The sequence below is a fragment of the Mercenaria mercenaria genome, chromosome 9, assembly GCF_021730395.1.
Source record: "Mercenaria mercenaria strain notata chromosome 9, MADL_Memer_1, whole genome shotgun sequence".
Lineage (NCBI taxonomy): Eukaryota > Metazoa > Mollusca > Bivalvia > Venerida > Veneridae > Mercenaria > Mercenaria mercenaria.
In genome coordinates this window covers 24,648,995-24,667,501 of record NC_069369.1, presented here as the reverse complement: position 1 = coordinate 24,667,501, position 18,507 = coordinate 24,648,995, and the positions used below count along the sequence as shown (strand labels likewise).

The window sequence follows — 18,507 nt, the reverse complement described above, 5'->3', positions numbered from 1 at the left end:
TTTTCTGTACTTGGACCTGAAGTTTTTGATAAATTAACAATGTGAGGAAACCATTCAGCAGCTTGTAATGTATGTAAGGTTGTTGGTTCTACCCATGTCTTCCTGTGCTGGAAATACTGTGAAATCATTAATTTTCGTGGGGGACTAATTTTCGTGGATTTCGTTGCTGAGTCAATCCACGAAATATAATCCCAACGAACAAATGAAATTCCCATTCATTTTATGTTCAAAAGTTGAAATCCACGTATTCACATCCCCAAGAAATTGATGTTTTGACCAAAACCACGAAATTTCATGCCCACGAAATTAAATGATTTTACAGTAATGCCTGAAGGAAAACCTAATGTATGCTTCCACTATTAAAAAAACTGAGTGACTAAATATGACTTAGCAGAAAAAACATAATATTAATTAAGGGTGCACAGAATAATTTCAGATGTTATTTTTGATGTTGTGTAAATGTATTTTATATATATATGATAACATCTAGAGACTTACATTGTTACTATGAATTAGGTTACCCTATTATGTGCTTATTAAATCATTGAGAAAATTTATTTTGTCTTTGTTGTTCTTGCTGTAAAAAGATCAAAGTAAAGGACTATGCTTAACTGTGGTAACATACATTTATTATATACCAGTAACCTGTATACATTCTGTAAGCAATATGGCTTGTATTTTACAAGTAAATACAAACAGAACAATTTCCTTATTGTATTTTAAATCCTGGATTGTGCACTTTCATTAATATTCATGACCTGACTTTGGTCTATAAATATAGCAAACCTTAACTAAAAGAACAAACTAAAAAGTGGAGATAAATGATAGTACGGTCATTGTAACAGTAGCTAGTTTTTGAACGTTTTATTTGACTCGAGGAATTTGCCAGGCTGGATCACACTCTGTACGCTTTGTCAATATCTGCGAGAGCTGAATACAGCATCCCAGATCAAGCTACTATTCTAATAACCTACCGTATTTAATTCATGTACTGCCCCAGATCAGATAGGGACATATATATTTATAAACTTTTTTAATTCTTTGGTTCTTCAATTGTTGTTTGCCCAAGATTGTATCATTCTTGTTGGGGATGCATCCCATGTAATGATGTATATCAACACTTTTCAATGTTTTGTTGGGAATAAAATTTGTTGTCATGTAACGTATTTGGCCTGGATCTAAAGATAACCCAGATTTGCCATAAACCTGACACTTCGTACTTCATTAAGTGATTTAAGAGAATTCTAGATGCATGAAATGTAATTATAACATTGCAGCAAGAAAGATCAAAGTAGAATTTTGTGTTGATACACATTGTTAGGCACTTGGATGTTATACCAGCAGTGCATATGGCTTTTACACATCGTAGATAATAGTGCAAGACACATCTTACTCTTTCTGTAGAAAACAAGACTTTGTTACGCTTGTCTTAGAAAAACGTGTTTGTGCACATTTTTGACTACATGTCCGCGAATCTGCCTGGCCAGTTGATAAAACTTCTCTCCTTGGACTGTGACTACAGACAACTGGTCTGGTAACAATTAAACTGAGTCAAAATCTATGCTTTCTCGCGTTATGTTGTAGTCAGTAGTTGTATTGCTAAAGTTCACATAAAAAACTTGTATTGAATACAAATATTCAATTACCCTTCATGTTTTATCTATGAATTTGTTTCATTACCAGTAAACACAACAGAGCAAAGACTTAACTTGATAAATGGTTAAGTGTTTAAATTAACAGACCTCAAATATTGTTATTTGATCTACTTGAACAAAATCTATGAAATTTCTCAGTGGAACAATTTGTCCATTATACAGCTGAATTATTTGTTAATACCTTACTGCTGTTCACTGGACACCATATCTTTAGAGCAAGCTTCTCTTCCATGGGGTAAATCAAACTTATACACCTGTCAGGTCATTGTTCCTTCTCTTGAGAAGGAACTATTTGAATTGGTAAGTCACACTTGACTGAGAGCTGCTGTTGTAATTACAAGCTAAATTAAATTGCCAGTCAAACTCTGTGACCTTAGAAATAACATCTGATGTTAAAATTATTCTTTCCTAATTGAGGCGACTCTCTGACTGAACAAGCTCCGCAGATTACATTACTAAACCTGAGGATAGAAAAGTGGCTTTTTTAAATATGCCAAACATCTTATTTGACACAAACTTTAGCATATATCATTACCTTCAAATGCGTGGTCAATATGTGAAAACAAACCCCATTGTGACCCTCTAAATGTGCGCAACAAATTCACTCATCAAATGGTACTCTACATGCGGACTGACCGGGTCAATTTTATAGGAGCCAGTGTTTCTTAATTTCTGTATTTACTCAACTGAAAGTTGTAACGGATTTGCTTTTCTGTAGGATTTAACAACTTATATATATGTTAGCGTAAATACTTTGGAAATAGCAGACTTGACATTTGTCAATAGTTCTTTTTTCAATTTTTTTTTTTTTTGTATTTGGTACAGAAATAAATGCACCCTTGGTGCAAAATGTAACGCCCCTGGGGGTGCTTAAACGTGGGGATACAGAATGTCATTAAGGTTGAATGGTCTTGTCCTTGTGCCTGATCCTGGGGTTCCACACACTGATGTCCAATATTTAAATCAGACATTGCAACCAAAATGTTACAAGATGATCATTATATATTTATATAGATGTGCCCTAGAAGGAACTTTTGCTGTGCTTTAACTTGTATTTAAACTTCTTTATGTTCAGGGAGTGCTTAATACATGTGATTTTTACTGGAAATAAATTTGACATTCCTTCTTTTTCTGGTTTCCTTGTCAATACATAGTTTTTTTGTAAATTTGGATATCATACTTAATTGGCCAAAGGAATTAATGATAGAATACCTCCTATATTTGTAAATGATATATTTGTTAATGATTGGCATTTTAATTACATAAATCATAGCTGGAATCCATTAAAAATGTAAATTTGTGAAATTACTGGCACCTTCCTTTGGTTACCAAGATAGTCTTGTTCTCCCATTATCTATAAAATGAAGAGTAGATCATATTAACCTTCAGCCTGATGGTGGCAAGTGATTCTGCCTTTGCGACCAGTGCAGACTAATCATGGTCTGCACTCAGTAAGTTTTCAGTGAACACCCCTTTAATTAACCAATTAGATCTAGCAGGGTAGGGAATTCCAGACGTTTCACCCCCAAGACTTTTCCTCCCCTAGACATTTCACCCCCAAGACATTTCCTCCCAAGACTTTTCACCCCCAATTTTACAAACCCTAGACATTTCACCCCCAATTTTTAAAATACTGAAAATATTGTAAAATATTTTGTTATTTGATATTCAAAATATTTTTTTTCTCTTGTATAGGTTATAAGGGCATATATGAAAATAATTTGTTACTTTACGGACCATAATTCTATAACATGTACACTGAATTAAGGGGATCGTATACATTGTAGTCAACTTAGTTAAGTGATCTTTATTAATTTCAATTTTTAGTGACTTCTTATTATTTTTTTCAATGTTATTCAAATGAATTCAAGTTTTAATTATATAATATAAATTAATATGTGAGTAGATTTAGATAATAATAGTAGATGTAAAAGTTAACTAGGAAATAGAATGTTATACGTTTATCCTATAGTATTATAACTGATTAATATTAGCCCAATTTTAAGAACAGGTAATATGAGTATTTATTTATAAGTGCAATATGATGTGGAATTATTTTTATGATATTTTTTTATATATTTAACAATATATAATAGACTTAGGTAACTCATTATTGAGAGACAGCATTCAATATGTTAATTTAATATTTGTAATACATTTTGTACTGTGATATTATTTATGTATGTTGATGAGACTGAAAAAAAACTAATACTACTATTTCAGAGTCATTAATTTCATTGTAGGTCAATATTTTAAACTCTTAATAGGTGTTGTAATTTAATCAACACCTTTTGATTGACATAAATAGTCAATATTTTAAAAAATTCAAAGGTGTTGTAATTTAATCAACACCTTTTGATTGACATAAATAGTCAATATTTTAAAAAATTCAAAGGTGTTGTGATTTAATCAACACCTTTTGATAGACAAGTGTTAAAATAAAAATGGATTAACTTCTTTTTATTACTTAGTTTATTTAACTTGCTTACCTATAGTTTATTATACTTGACCGATGTTATGGAAATCAAAAACAAACAAAATTATACTTATCACTTTTTTCTTCAGAGACTTTTCTTTTAATTACTTACATTCAGTGATAATTTGATAAACATAACCTCTAAGCTAGTAATATATCCATATAAAAAAGTAATATGAACAGATACACAGTAATAATTTCATACAGCGCGATCGTAAATAGCAAATTTATGTTTTTTTAAAGTAAATAAATTGAAATTGCTATGATCATTTATTTTAATCTCTCGGCTAGAAAATGCAAAAAAAAAAAAAAAAAAATATTTGATGACATAATGTCATCAATTTAAAAACATAGAGTAATGCAGGATTGATAAGTATAATCAGAACAGTAAACGTATACAGAGAAACTCACTTATCGATTTGGCAAAAATAATAGGCATAGTGTGTAGTCACTAAATAACCTGAGCATGGACAAGTATCGGACGTAAATAGATTTTTTTTTTAATTAAGTTTTTAAAGTTTTAATTAGTTTTAAACATTTTTATTATTATTGGAATAAAAAGTAGTTTAGGTGTAGTTCATGAGAAGTTGCGACCTTGACCTTGGATAGTTTGTGTGTAAGTCAGGAATGGAACTGCGGGTCTCCTCTTAGATGACTTTAACAAATAAATTTACGAAATATTACATTCTTTATAAAACATTTGGCAAAGTAGAAAAAAGCATGGTATAATTATGGCAATACATTGCAAAATTTAAACAACTCCACCAATACCAAGACATGCTCCAAAATAACATTTTGGGCCTTGAATAAAGGCCCCATATTATACATAATACATTTCAATATTACGGAATCTATCCAGGCTTCAACTTGCATTTGAGTTTTAATTTCGCTGGGCCTACGTTTGATTAGTTTGACCAGAAACGGTCATAACTACACAGCGCAGCATAAACAAATAAAAATGAATAAAAAAGATACACACTGATGACGTAAAAATCACCACATGTAATAACATTTCTTTTATTAATTTACATTCAGTTATAAAAAATGCACAGTACTAAGCAAGTAATATATCCTTATTTTCTCACAATATATTAAAAAAAATGAACATATGGGTCATTTTTAATTCAATCAAATTTTTTACCATTGATAATTTATTGTATAAAATTTGCAAATACAATTGTTTTTATATATTTCTATACTATCAGGTGTAAAATATTTAATAGCAATTTATGTTTTTCGATGCCACAAGTTAACACTGTTCATACTTTATACTAGAATCTTGTTATTGACTATGAACTGAATGGACAGATTTTATGAGAATAAATTATGTGCTATCATTTGAACAAAATTAATGAGTTACTTTCCCAACTCTTTCTTGTCAATCAAAAGGTTTTGATTAAATCACAACACCTTTGAAGATTTTGAAATATTGACTATTTATGTCAATCAAAAGGTGTTGATTAAATTACAACACCTATTAAGAATCCAAAATAATGAAACATTTCTTGTATCTCACCTTGCTTTAATTCAGTTCATTTTTTCATTTAGAAAAATAACTAACATTCACAATTTATCTTAACCAACGAAAAAAATGTATCATGTATATTTTGTGGGTTTAAGAAGTTTAAAAGACAGACAAACTTTCAAATCTTGAAAAACAAAACTAATGTTAACACAAAAAAAATATTTTACTTTGTAGTTATTATTATCAAAAGTACTTTTATTTTTTCAATCACTGAACATCAAACAAAGGGATTTAACAATTTTAGTTTTTTCAATTATTATCAAAAGTACCTTTTATCATTAAAATCACAATTTCAATCATTGAATAAACAAATGGATTAAAAGGTAAGTTTGTAAATTACTTATTTTTAAAGTTTTTTTGGTCATCTCTACTAACAAATAACATAGAAAATAATAAAATATCTTTTTTAAATGTATTAAATCATAATTATGTATTTAGTCAGTTATTTATGATTATACATTACTCCCCAATAACATTATAATCATATTTACTTATAAAAACAATTTGGGGGTGAAAAGTCTTCATATGCTATAAAACACCAGACTTTTCACTCCCAAATTGGGGGTGAAAAGTCATGGGAGGAAAAGTCTTGGGAGGAACAGTCTTGGGGGTGAAACGTCTGACACCCCAGGGTAGGTACAGTAATGATTTAATATTATGTTTTAATAAAAGGCAGTAATTTCAAAATTTCAATATTAAAAACAACAAAACTTTTTTGCACATTTCATATAGGGCTCGAACAAATAATGAATGTAAGCTTTCATTGTTGACCTAGTTAAACCAAAGAACTATAAAATACATTTTTATAGCTCTTTGGTTAAACGTACTTGATATTGACCTATAACCCAGTGGTTACGGTCTGATTGTGCAATGTGGGAATCACCAACTGTACGCATGATGCAAATAGGTCAGATTGGTGTAAAAATAGATAGACTGTGTTTCAATTTCAAAATGTTGTTTTACCACTCTCTAACTGAAAGTTACAAATCGAGAAACCAATCTAAACTGTATGTATACATGTAGAGATGTACAGCTGGTACAACTGAAAGAAAGAAAATAAAACATAATTAAGCGTGTTCAGGAATATTGAAGGTAAGAAGTTGTTCATGTTGTTCGTATATGTATGTGTACATTTTCTTATGATCCATAAAAATCTATAATTAAATCTTTATTGAAATTCTACCACATTCATGTCTTTGGAAACGTATAGATCTGTACGTGCATTGCAACTCGTAATTTGATTGACATTTGCACGCGGATACAGACGTATATTAAACTATTGTAACGTCAGAACAAACGTTTACGTGTATGTCATTGATTAGATTACATGCCCGAAGCTAATTAACGAAATTGAAATTGTGTTTTGATAAAGAGTCTCAGTAGGATATTAAATACAGTATTAAATTATTATTGATAGGTTGATTTGTTCTGGAGTAAGAAGCAAGATGGTGAAAGATAAAAGGAGTGAAAATGACAAACACAGCTGTCAGTGAGTAGAAAAGAAGCATTTTTTTGTTCTTCAGAAATAAAATTATAAATGCTATTATACACCCAGAGAATAAAATTTGTAAAAAGATATATATCCCTTGGAGCATACAAAGCATCCGTTTGATGGAGTTAATGTGCAACAATTTACATCCTTGAAAATCTGCCAAGGACTGGTTTAAGTAAAATTCTGTTTGTGTAATAATGAATATTCTCCATGATCCCAAAGGACTGAAAAATATAATAACACTGAGTCCGGGTTCAAGGCTACTTTATACAGCCCTCAAACAACTCTCACAGAGGAAACATACAACCAAGCAATATTATAACTATGTGGTTTAGTCGAGTTTGTTCATTGTGCAACACCCCTCGTAGACTTTTTGCGGTCGCTACATGTATATGCCACTTTAAGACTGCTGTTGTGATAAATAATATATCGTCAGTAAAAGAACCCTTTGGAAGCATTCATTACAATCATGTGACAATATCAGACTTGTTTTGATCAGTTCTTTTTAATAATTATGAGAGGTAATGAAATATGCAACACCCCTCGCACCCAATAGATAAGTCTGTTCACAAGAGGTAATGAAATATGCCAGTGATATCTGCCTTTAGATTCTGTATACTTTATATCCCAAGATATAATTAAGTAGAAAAACAGTGTCTAATAAATATATTTGTACTGCCTTAACATGCTTCAGATTAAGTAACATAGTAAATAGTGTATATGATCCTCTTCTTTTTGCTGTGCACAACACTTTATTGTCGAGCCCGCTTGCAGAAGCGAAGACATAGTTGTCCAAATGCACACTGGCCATAGCTTTATCAGATCAAGTGGTTCCAACGTTGTTTGAGCGGTGAATTTTACGCCGATCAGATGGAGAAATATGGCCGATACTACAAATTTCCGGTATTGTAAGTATGATTTAAAAGAATTTCTACCCGTTAAATAACGAATCAAATGAAACCGATGGGTGCACCTGAAGCGCAAATGTGTCTATATTTTAGCACATGTGTCTATTTAACTGAGATTTGTGCCGTTTATTCAAACACTTCTGTACAGTTCGGCGGGGGAAGGAGATTTTTGACAGTTTTTGACAATATCGTCTCAAATATAGTGTTTATCGGGAGCAAGTAACTGTTAAAACACTTTTTATGTAAAGGGCTACCTCTTAAAACAAAGCGTGTTTATTTTCATAGAATTATTCAGGGTTGTTTCTGAACAATCGGCCGAAAACCTAATGCAACGCCGTTTCGAGTGGGTCGCTATGCAACGCAATCAAGTGGATACCGTTCTGTGTCTTACTTGCGAAGTCTTATCCGTCTTAACAACATTAATTAAAGCCTAACAATGAATAAATTTAGTGAGTTTTATATCATTATAATGATCCCGCCATTTCTAATATCTTGTACTAAATATATATAATACATTTTATGCTCGCTTAACATTTAACATATTTTTGCGGACATTGTCAAAAACATCAACACAAAAACATAAAGCAAGGGTGAACATCGAACAATATCATTAAGTAAATAATAGTAATATTTGTAAAAACAAGAACCAGTTCAAGGACATTTATCTCCTCCACGAATGGTACTGAACAGCATGCCAAAAGCGGGTTGACTCTTTATGAGGATTGTTCAAATATGAATGCATCTGAGCACATAAAATTGTATCCTTGATAGATTTCAATGAAAATTTTATTTGGTCCCCTGGAAGTATTCACCTCCAACAGATTTGCAAAATTTCTGTCTTCTAATCCAATCTTTGAAGCCTTTTTCATAGTATTTTCTAGGTATACTATGAAGACACTGGAATATTGCAGAACCGAGGTGTTTGCGCTGCACAAGTTTTCGACCAGAAAGGTAGTCTTGAGCCTCAGGAACAAAAAGAAGTCACACGGGGCAAGGTCAGGCGAATAAGGAGGGTGATGAAGGGAGCACAACAACCTTTTCCTGCTTCAGAAAGTCTTGTACAATAGACGCCTTGTGCGATGACGCATTTTCATGTAGCAATCTGACATTGGCCAAACCAGTTGCGGGTCTTCGAGTTTTGAAATATTTCTTCAGTTTTCGAAAAACTTTAGTCTTGTTAAACTTCGAATTTACGGATTTGCCTTTAGGTACAGCAATCTGAATGGCAGGACCCAGAGTTGTGAAGAATATGGCATACATTACCTTCTTGACACTCATGGTCCGCTTTGCAATGCACGGTCTTTTGCCAGACTTTGTTGCCCATATTTTGTTCTGAATCTTTCGTTTGGGCTCGAAAAAGTGAACCCATGTCTTGTCACCAGTGACGACATTTGCGAAAGATCGTGCATTGTAATTTTGAAACTGTTTAAGCAACAAGTTTGTGCATTGCACGCGTGCCTTTTTCTGCTCATCTGTCAACAGATGGAGAATCTTTCTCATTTTCAAATTACGTTTCAGAATTGTATGAGCTGCTCTTATGAGATGCCAACCATACTAGCTATTTGCCTAGCGGTGTATCTTGCACCAGTAGCAACTATTTCGTTCACTCTAGCAACCATCTTGGCAGACGTTGCTGTTTTCGGCCGACGGCCATGTGGTTCATCTTCTGTTGAAACTAACCCACATTTGAATTTCTGAAACCAACGAATAACTGTCGAAAAAGATATTTCATTATGCCCATAAACAGAACATATATCATCAAAAATGTCTTTACACCCTATGCCAAGAATACAACGATTCTTAATATAGGACCGTATTTCAACGGCGTACGCTGACGTTCTTCCAAACATTTTTGTATTAGTATACACGAGTAGGCAATGTTAGCGAGGGATAGACACAGCTAAAAGTGAACGGATTTTAATGGGTATGGTATCAATGTATAAATGTACAAATGAAATACAGACACCAATGAAAGAAAATAAACGGACTAGCAATACTAAGAGAGACGTGTTACAGTTGTACCATTTCTCCAACAAAACTTTTTTTTCATTGGTGTCTGTATTTCATTTGTAATTTCATTTTTAAACGGCGACCACAGAGTTTTATTACATAGTTTCTGTTTTATGGAGGACAAATAAATTCTTGCCTTTTCCCTGGCCAATTTTAACGGTCTCTGTGATTTATCTCTCTGAAAATAAATGAACGTTTCACCAAGAATATGAATGAAAATATAAACAAACAACTGATCAATAATTTTATCATGGACCAAGCTTTATTTATTTTGTATGAACAGCTTAAATGCACAACAAATCAGTAATGAAATCGCAATGTACTGGTTTTAAGGGATTAAAAGTAACCAACTGTAATTATACTGATTTAAAGAGTCAACCCGATTTCGGCATGCTGTTCAGTATCATTCGTGGAGGAGAAAAATATCCGTGAACTGGTTCTTGTTTTAACGAACTAATACTATTATTCACTTAATGATATTGTTTGATGTTCATCCTTGCTTTATGTTTATAAATGTGTTGATGTTTTTTGACAATGTCCGCAAAAATATGTTAAATGTTAAGTGAGCATAAAAAAGTACAATATATTAGAAATGGCGGGATCATTATAATGATATAAAACTCTCCAAATTAATTTATTCATTGTTAGGCTTTGAAAATAATGACTGTTTTTAAGACGGATAAGACTTCGCAAGTAAGACACAGAATGGTATCCACTTGATTGCGTTGCATAGCGACCCACTCGAAAAGGCGTTGCATTAGGTTTTCGGCCGATTGTTCAGAAACAACCCTGAATAATTCTATGAAAATGCACACGCCTTGTTTTAAGAGGTAGCCCTTTACATAAAAAGTGTTTTAACAGTTACTTGCTCCCGAAAAACACTAAATTTGAGGCGATATTGTCAAAAACTGTCAAAAATCACCTTCCCCCGCCGGACTGTACAGAAGTGTTTGAATAAACGGCACAAATCTCAGCTAAATAGACACATTTGCTAAAATATAGACACATTTGCGCTTCAGGCGCACCCATCGTTTTCATTTGATTCGTTATTTAACGGGTAGAAATTCCTTTAAATCATACTTACAATTCCGGAAATTTGTAGTATCGGCCATATTTCTCCATCTGATCGGCGTAAAATTCACCGCTCAAACAACGTTGGAACCACTTGATCTGATAAAGCTATGGCCAGTGTGAAATGGCAGTTCGGTCACTTCGGTGTATGTACGTGCATGTGCCCGTCCCGATTTGTTTGTCTGGACCATAACTTTCACATGCATAGAGCAATCTCATTTATATTTGGCATGAATGTTAACCTCAGTGAGATGGAATGTCATGTGCAAACCCCAGGTTCCTATCTCAAAGGTCAAGGTCACAGTTGGAGGTCAAGGTCATTTCAGATCTTTTCCAGCCCATAAATTTGACATGCATTGAAGGATCTCGTTAATATTTGGCATGTATGTTTACCTCAATGAGACAGACTTTATCCGAAAGGTCAAGGTCACAGTTAGGAGTCAAAGGGCAGGTTCGACATGTTGCCCATGGGCATCTACCGGTAGTTCTGGCATTAATGATTACTTTTACTTGATTGTACAATTTAAAAAAAAAAATCTTTAAAGTTGATAATTAAACCAGTAGTACACTGAGCTGTTGTGACATCACTTTAAATGCAGCCAGCTTTTTTTCCTTTTAGAGTTAGACCTCAGGATAGAAGATACAACTTCGGTTATGGCGAAAATTCGTCGGGTGTTCACCACAACTTACCTCATACTACTTCCACTCCATCATGGACAACTGCCTCACACAACCAGTCACAGCTACAGAGGCAGACACAAGCCTGGGGTTCTGTGTTCAAGAACAGAGCACACTTTGTAGAAATGCATTTGGTTTAACAAACTTGATTGATAGCTAGTCTGTAAATGGATATAATTATGTGTATAAATGAAATACAGTGTTGTTGTACTATTGGTATGTGATATTTTATACTTAGCTATTTGCCGTTATTTCTATAATCTGAATTGATTTGATTAACGTATGGGTATGTGTTCATGCATTTATATTTATATGTTAAGTCTGAAAATTTAGATTCCTATTGATATATATGTTCATACATTGTTTGTACAAGTTTGTTTTATTTTATTATATTATCCTCTCTGTGAGAGTTGCTTTTTGTTTGTGCTAGGAATACAGATTTGTGCTACAGTACTTCAGTAATAGTTTCTGACATTCCTTTCTTAACCTTTAGCCTGCTAGCGGCAAGTTATTCTGCCTTTGCGACATCCGTGCAGTCTGATCATGGTCTGCACTGTTCGCTATTCAGTCAGTAAATTTTCAGTGAAAACCCCTTTGAATAATAAGTGGTACTGTCCAAATTAAAAGACGGACCAGTCCATTATAGAAATATAGCAGGGTAAGGGTTAAAGAGGCATTATAATGAAGCAGGAACTTTTTTCTAAAAGAAATTCTATGTTTAATTTTCACTGCGTTAACTATTTTGGTTTAACTATAGATTTGCTTTGTTGATACTGCATAGTTCTGGTAAGCATTTTTTTCTCGATTTGCATAAAACTAAATATTTCTTAATTTGTACAGTTTTGTTTTCAGCAATTCATATTAATTAATTAGGCATGTGGTCTTGCTGTCCTTTTCGAATGCAAGCAATGAAGCAGATATATTTTCATTTTGGTAGGATATTGTATATTTCAGATGTATTTGAAATCGACTGAATATTTTTATAATAGTCATTTACTTTATGAAATGTCCTCCTCTTTCCATACTGGTATCTAATAAGCCATAATCAAAAGTGCAATAAACATTGAGTCAGTACATTTTTGATTTTTGCATATTTTTTATGCAAGTTAAATTCAGGTGAACCATTTTCAGTTGTGCATAGTTACTGTTTATTTCTCTTTTTGTAATGAATTCAACTTTATTGCATTTGATTATATAAGTATTTTTCCGGTGATTTTTTTCCTTTGATGTTGTGTTCATAGATTTGGGTTGTAAATTAACAGATATAGTCTTCATTGCATTATATCCACTGTCAGTTTTTACTATCACTTTTTTGCCAGTTAGTTAAAATACATATGAATGTGTTTAAAGGTCTATTGTTCAATAAAATGTTTTAAGTGTCATGCAGTGATAGCCAGTTGTTAAAAAAAACTTTCAGCTTCTGTTGGTCATTTATACTGTATTTAATTATAAATGTATTATGTATGTATTATTTTAAACCTTTAAATGCATGGTAATGTAAACCTATAGATATAAATTTCATGTTTTCATAAACTATAATTATACAGAAATTGTTCGTATTTTCATATATGAAATTTGGGTGTAGAATCTAGTATACCTTTAAGCTTATAACGATTAATTATGAATCATTAATGTATATAAAACTCTGCAAAAATCTGGTTCACTGGAAGCCTTTCTGGGGCACTTACATTTAAGATGTTTATGTCTATTTCACATACTGAAGGTCAGGCCCGGTGTTTGAATTTTTAATATCAATTTTACAAAAACCTCAAGGTTAAATTCCAACGGAGACTAACCATCAATACTGAATAGCCACTTGAAAATAGTTATTAACTTAAAATTTAGTGTTAAACATGCTATTTAGATATAAATGACAAATAAAGTTTCATTATCAAACTTAGCTGAGACTGAAAATGTTTTGTGAACAGGGGGCCAAGTGCATTTCAGCTAAAAACATGTATAAAGCAATTAGTTTTAATCTATACATGATAGTGTAATATAGATGTCGATATTAACTTTTATGATGACATTTCAAAAATCACTTAGCAGGACATGCTAGTTGTCAAAAATTACTCACTAATTTTCGCTTGTATGCATGTACCAAGTTATCACCTAATATTTCACCATTCAGTGTTATACCTATCTTACTAAATTTTGTTAAATGAAAAAAGCACCTTCCATATACTAGACTTCATTCATTCAAGAAAAAAAATGATATGTAATATTATATTGTTTGATTCAGTTTTCCAAAGAAATGTTTTGGAATTAAGTCATTCAGATGTAGTATGGTAGAAATTTGAAAAAGCTTTTCTTACAGGAGTGTAGAAAAATAATATAGCTTTTACCTTTAGAACATAATCGAGCCACGCCATGAGAAAACCAACATAGTGGCTTTGCGACCAGCATGGATCCAGACCAGCCTGCGCATCCACGCAGTCTGGTCAGGATCCATGCTGTTCACTAACGGTTTTTCTAATTGCAATAGGCTTTGAAAGTGAACAGCATGGATCCTGACCAGACTGCACAGATGGATCCTGACCAGCCTGTGCAGATGCAAAGACTGGTCTGGATCCATGCTGGTCGCAAAGCCACTCTGTTGGTTTTCTCATGGCGCGGCTCATATTAATTAGCCTTTAAAAGTTTGAAAAAAAAAAACATGCAATTCTAATGATTCAAGTATCATGTCTGTATATCAAGGTGGTTCATCAGATTTTGTTCAAGTATTAAATGTATTTGTTGAAAACTTTAAACATCTGATCATTATGTTTTCAACACAAAAATTACGATTTACACCCAATTTCACGAAAATGATCATTGCCAAGTGATGTGATCCATTTTTTCAGAATGTTTTGGTTCAGTGATTTTCAATGCAGTTATGACATTTTATGATGTTTTGACCATTTCTGGTATATTAGTGGGTGGATTTCCACCAAAACTTACAGGAGTGATCGTTGCAAAGCCTAATTCTGCATATATTTGTCATGTTCTGGTTCAGTGGTTTTTATTGGAGTTATGGCCCTTGATTTGTTGTAGTTTACCTTGTCTGTGCAACTGCTCAGATAACAGTAGGTGGAATAACACCAAACTTCATCAAAGTATTCATTGCCAGGCTTAGTTGTGCATATCATTGGCATTCTGTTTCAGTGATTTTCAGTGGGGATATGGCCATTTATTTGTCAGATTTTATTATATTATAGCTACTCTTACACCATTAGGCAGACTCCCAACAAACCTTACTGCAGTTATCAGTGGCAAGCCTAGTAACTGTTATGCATATCATAGGCATGTCCTAGTGTAGTGATTTTCAGGGGAGTAATGGCCCTTAATTATGTCGTAGTTTACAGTGTTTACACTGCATGCCAAATACCATTTTGGGTGAATTTCACTATACCTCACAAGTCATCATTGGGAAGCATAGTTGTGCAGATCATCGGCATGCTCTGGTTTAATAAAATACAGCAGAGTAATGACCCTTGATTTGTCAAATTCTATGTTATCTGTGCTGATTTTCTTTATATACCACTGATTAAAATTAACCCAACTTCACATAAGTGATCAGTGTCAAACCTAGTTGTATATATCATTGGAATCTTATGGTTTAATGATTTTCACTAGAGTTATGGCCCTTTATTTGCCGCATTTAATAATGTCTGTCTTAAGTTGTGCGAGATATGTTTCCATGGAAACAATCTGGAGTTTACATTATTTAAGTTCATAAAGTGCTTAATTTTAGGTTTTCATGAGAGGTATTTTTGAAATATGCTTTTTCCTGCCCTGGTTTCCCAATGTGGTAAACATATTTTGCTAAATCTTGTTAGATTAAGGTTATTGTGTATGAAGTTACGTTGTTTTCATTGAAACATACACATTTTTGTGACACCGGTGACATTACTTCTAGATCAGCCCTCGATTTTATAATGACATTACTAATATATCCAAAAGTCATTGAAATTTGTCTAGTATTTTTTAGCTCACCTGAGCACAAAGTGCTCACGGTGAGCTATTGTGATCACGCTGTGTCCGGCCGTCAGGTTCGCCTGTCCGTCATCAACAGTTGTGTTTAAACATCTCCTCCAAAACCACTGAAATGATTTTAGTGAAACTTTGGTTGGATGTTCCTTGCATGATCTCCTACCAAAATTGTTCAAACGGTTCTGTTTGGTTGCACATAAGGGCCGCCAGAGCTAAAAAATAGAAAAATCTTCAAACAACATATCCACCTACCGATGGTCTGATTTTGAAATAATTTCATACAAATGGTCCTTACGCCACCCTCTACCAAGTTTGTTGAAACTATACCGATTCCTTAAAAAACATGGCCGCCAGGGGGCGTGGTCACTTTTCGCTATATGTTTATAGTGGAAATTAAAAAAATCGTCTTCTGTGAAACTGCTGGCCCCAATTTTAAAATAATTTTATGCAAATGGTCCTTGTGTGACCCTCTACCAATTTTATTCAAATTATTTTGATTCGTCAAAAAACATGGTCACCAGAGGGTGGGGTCACTTTTCCCTATATGTATAAAGTGGAAACTTTGAAAATCTTCTTATGTGAAACTGCTAGGCTGATTTTAAAATAATTTTACACTAATGGTCCTTGTGTGACCCATTACCAAGATTGTCCAAATTATTCGGATTCGTCAAAAAACATGGCCGCAAGGGGGCATGGTCACTTTTCCCTAGTGTATATAGTAGAAACTTAGAAAATCTTCTTGTATAAAATTAACCCAATTTTAAAATAATTTCACACAAATTGTCTTTGTGTGACCTTCTACAAATATTGTTGTTTTTTTCTGATTTGTCAAAAAACATGGCCCCCAGAGAGCGTGGTTACTTTTCATCAACAATTTCTTTAAACAACATTTCCGAAATCACTGAATAGATTTTGATGAAACTTTACACAAATGATCTCTGGGTAGCCCTCTTTCAAAATTGTTCAAATGGTTCCAGTTCATTGAAAATATGGGTCTTTTTCAGTTAAATATAGGTTTTCAGCTGTCACACTTTAAAAAATCTTTTTCTCTAAAGCGTTGGTATTTGGCATGTGATATAAAGGTTTGATTCTACCATAACTGTCCAAATTATTGCCCCAAGATAAAAAATGGCCACGCCCCTGTGTGACATGTACTTACTACAGGCTTATATATAAGAAACTTTGAAAATCTTCTCTGAATCAATAATAGCTAGAGCCTTGATATTTGGTGTGTGATATCAGAGTTGTACTGTCTACCGTAATTGTTCAAATTATTGCCCAAGGTTCAAAAATGTGTGTGAAATGTATATATATATAGGCTAACATAGAAGAAACCTAACTCTGTACTTGTACCATTCCGTTATACAAACACACTTGAAGCCTTGTACACAGGTGAGCACTTTAGGGTCAATGACCCTCTTGTTTAAATATTGATTAGAAATGTTATAGGTAGCATTTTTTTTTTCAAAGAAAAGATGCTACAATAGCAGGGGTATCATGTAATGATGAATAATCTTTATGAATTATCATATTATTTTGCAAAAAAGAAAGCCTGATATACTGGTAGTGTATTAAAATGATGCAAAATTTCTTACGATTTTCTTTATTTGTCATATATATTATATTGTTATGTTATCTTGACCATCAAAGTTTATTAATAATACGTATTCAGTGCAAAGAAGTACTATTTCTCCTCGTAATAATAACCATTATCTGACAATGCCCCACTCAACACCATTGTTTTCTTTAAATGACAAAATCAATGTGAAATTTGAGTAAAGGGGATTATTACGGGGATTTTGTATTGCCATATAAAACATTAATTTGTAATAGATTAAGATAAAAAAAAATTAGTAATGGAAAACATTTTCCTGCACAAGGTCACTGCAACCTTTACCTCTGTGCAACCAAGTTCAAATACTAAAGGAATCATGTGCTGGTCATACATCAAGTGCAGATGGAGTTATAATATGGTTAAGTCCAAAAAAATAAGAAATAACTAAAAACAAGTTACTGGGTATGCATGCCCAGTAACATGTACAAACAAATAGCTAAGCTTGTGACCTTTAGGTTTCAGATTCGAAGTTTTTTTTAGCTCAACTGAGCCAAAGGCTCAGGGTGAGCTATTGTGATCGCTCAACGTCCAGCATCTGTCCGTTCGTACGTCTGTCCATACGTCCACACTTTCCTTTAAACAACATCTCCTAAACCACCAAGCCAATTTTGATGAAACCTGACAGGGATGATCCTTGGATGGTCTTCCTTAAAAATTATTCAAAGAATTGAATTCTGTACAGAACTCTCCTGGCAACCGAAAGGAAAATCTTTAAAAATCTTCTTATCCAAAACCACAAGGCCTAAGGCTTTCATATTTGGTATGTAGCATCATCTAGTGGGCCTCTACTAAGATTGTTAAAATTAATCCCCTAGGGTCAAACATGGCCACGCCTTGGGGGGTCACATTGTTTCTATAGAGTTATATAGGGCAAAACTTTGAAAATCTTCATGTCAAAAACAGAAGGGCCTGGGACTTTGATATTTGGTATGTAGCATCATATAGTGGGCCTCTACCAAGATTGTTCAAATGATCCCTCTAGGCTGAAATATGGCCCCGGTCAGGGGGAGTCACATGGTTGTATAGGAAAAAACTTTAAAAATCTTCTTGTCTGAAACCACAAGACCTAGGCTTTTGATATTTGGTATGTAGCATTGCCTTGTGG

The 18,507-nt window shown here is 33.2% G+C and overlaps 1 long non-coding RNA gene across 1 annotated transcript; it reads left to right on the top strand.

Annotated features, from left to right (window-relative positions):
- The first annotated feature begins 6,610 nt into the window (after positions 1 to 6,610).
- On the top strand, positions 6,611 to 17,378 carry LOC123546741 (uncharacterized). The gene is made up of 3 exons (XR_006685528.2): positions 6,611 to 6,748; positions 7,074 to 7,145; positions 11,763 to 17,378. It is a non-coding gene; the product is annotated as an uncharacterized LOC123546741 (long non-coding RNA).
- Positions 17,379 to 18,507: the final 1,129 nt, after the last annotated feature.